Source organism: Drosophila mauritiana, unplaced genomic scaffold (assembly GCF_004382145.1).
Source record: "Drosophila mauritiana strain mau12 unplaced genomic scaffold, ASM438214v1 U_314, whole genome shotgun sequence".
In the NCBI taxonomy this organism is placed as follows: Eukaryota; Metazoa; Arthropoda; class Insecta; order Diptera; family Drosophilidae; genus Drosophila; species Drosophila mauritiana.
This window is the reverse complement of record NW_022881454.1, coordinates 12501-14715: the sequence shown is the minus strand read 5'-3', so window position 1 is coordinate 14715 and position 2215 is coordinate 12501.

Sequence of the window (2215 nt, the reverse complement as noted above, 5' to 3'; positions counted from 1 at the left end):
AAATTAAATAATATACATATGAAAATGATTAATTATTATATGTATAGGGGAAAAAATGCTGAAATTTTCCCACATTCTCTTAGTATTATAGAGAAAAGCCATTATAGTGAGAGGGTATAGTAGTGTAAACGACCGGAATTACGACAGAGGGTTCAAAAACTACTATAGGTAGGCAGTGGTTGCCGACCTCTCATATTGTTCAAAACTTATGTATTCATATGATTTTGGCAATAATATGAGTAAATTAAATAATATACATATGAAAATGATTAATTATTATATGTATAAGGGAAAAAATGCTGAAAATATCCCACATTCTCTTAGTATTATAGAGAAAAGCCATTATAGTGAGAGGGAATAGTAGTGTAAACGACCGGAATTACGACAGAGGGTTCAAAAACTACTATAGGTAGGCAGTGGTTGCCGACCTCTCATATTGTTCAAAACTTATGTAATCATATGATTTTGGCAATTATATGAGTAAATTAAATAATATACATATGAAAATGATTAATTATTATATGTATAGGGGAAAAAATGCTGAAATTTTCCCACATTCTCTTAGTATTATAGAGAAAAGCCATTATAGTGAGAGGGTATAGTAGTGTAAACGACCGGAATTACGACAGAGGGTTCAAAAACTACTATAGGTAGGCAGTGGTTGCCGACCTCTCATATTGTTCAAAACTTATGTATTCATATGATTTTGGCAATAATATGAGTAAATTAAATAATATACATATGAAAATGATTAATTATTATATGTATAAGGAAAAAATGGTGAAAATATCCCACATTCTCTTAGTATTATAGAGAAAAGCCATTATAGTGAGAGGGTATAGTAGTGTAAACGACCGGAATTACGACAGAGGGTTCAAAAACTACTATAGGTAGGCAGTGGTTGCCGACCTCTCATATTGTTCAAAACTTATGTATTCATATGATTTTGGCAATAATATGAGTAAATTAAATAATATACATATGAAAATGATTAATTATTATATGTATAAGGGAAAAAATGCTGAAAATATCCCACATTCTCTTAGTATTATAGAGAAAATCCATTATAGTGAGAGGGTATAGTAGTGTAAACGACCGGAATTACGACAGAGGGTTCAAAAACTACTATAGGTAGGCAGTGGTTGCCGACCTCTCATATTGTTCAAAACTTATGTATTCATATGATTTTGGCAATAATATGAGTAAATTAAATAATATACATATGAAAATGATTAATTATTATATGTATAAGGAAAAAATGGTGAAAATATCCCACATTCTCTTAGTATTATAGAGAAAAGCCATTATAGTGAGAGGGTATAGTAGTGTAAACGACCGGAATTACGACAGAGGGTTCAAAAACTACTATAGGTAGGCAGTGGTTGCCGACCTCTCATATTGTTCAAAACTTATGTATTCATATGATTTTGGCAATAATATGAGTAAATTAAATAATATACATATGAAAATGATTAATTATTATATGTATAAGGGAAAAAATGCTGAAAATATCCCACATTCTCTTAGTATTATAGAGAAAAGCCATTATAGTGAGAGGGTATAGTAGTGTAAACGACCGGAATTACGACAGAGGGTTCAAAAACTACTATAGGTAGGCAGTGGTTGCCGACCTCTCATATTGTTCAAAACTTATGTATTCATATGATTTTGGCAATAATATGAGTAAATTAAATAATATACATATGAAAATGATTAATTATTATATGTATAAGGGAAAAAATGCTGAAAATATCCCACATTCCTTAGTATTATAGAGAAAAGCCATTATAGTGTACAAATTTGTTTCTCAGTTCTATAGAACACGGGACTTGGCTCCGCGGATAATAGGAATATATACGCTTTTTAGATAATATCGTTGAAACAAAAGTCAAGTTTCTATTATATATAGAATAACAAATCGTTTCCATATATTATCTTTAATTTTTGGAGGCAGGCAAATATTAATTTATTACCTGCCGTATAGTTGGATTATTATATCGTTACGGTATAATACAAATATGGATTCTTATGAAAGAAATATAAAATTATATTTTAAATGTGGAAATATTATCATATGCGCTTGGTTTTATTTTATATATTACCAGAGAGATATATGAAAAGAGATAAATTTTAAATTTATCTTCAAAATGCAAATGATTTAACTTAATATTTATATTGGTTAAACAAAAATTGTTCATGTGTGGATACAATAATT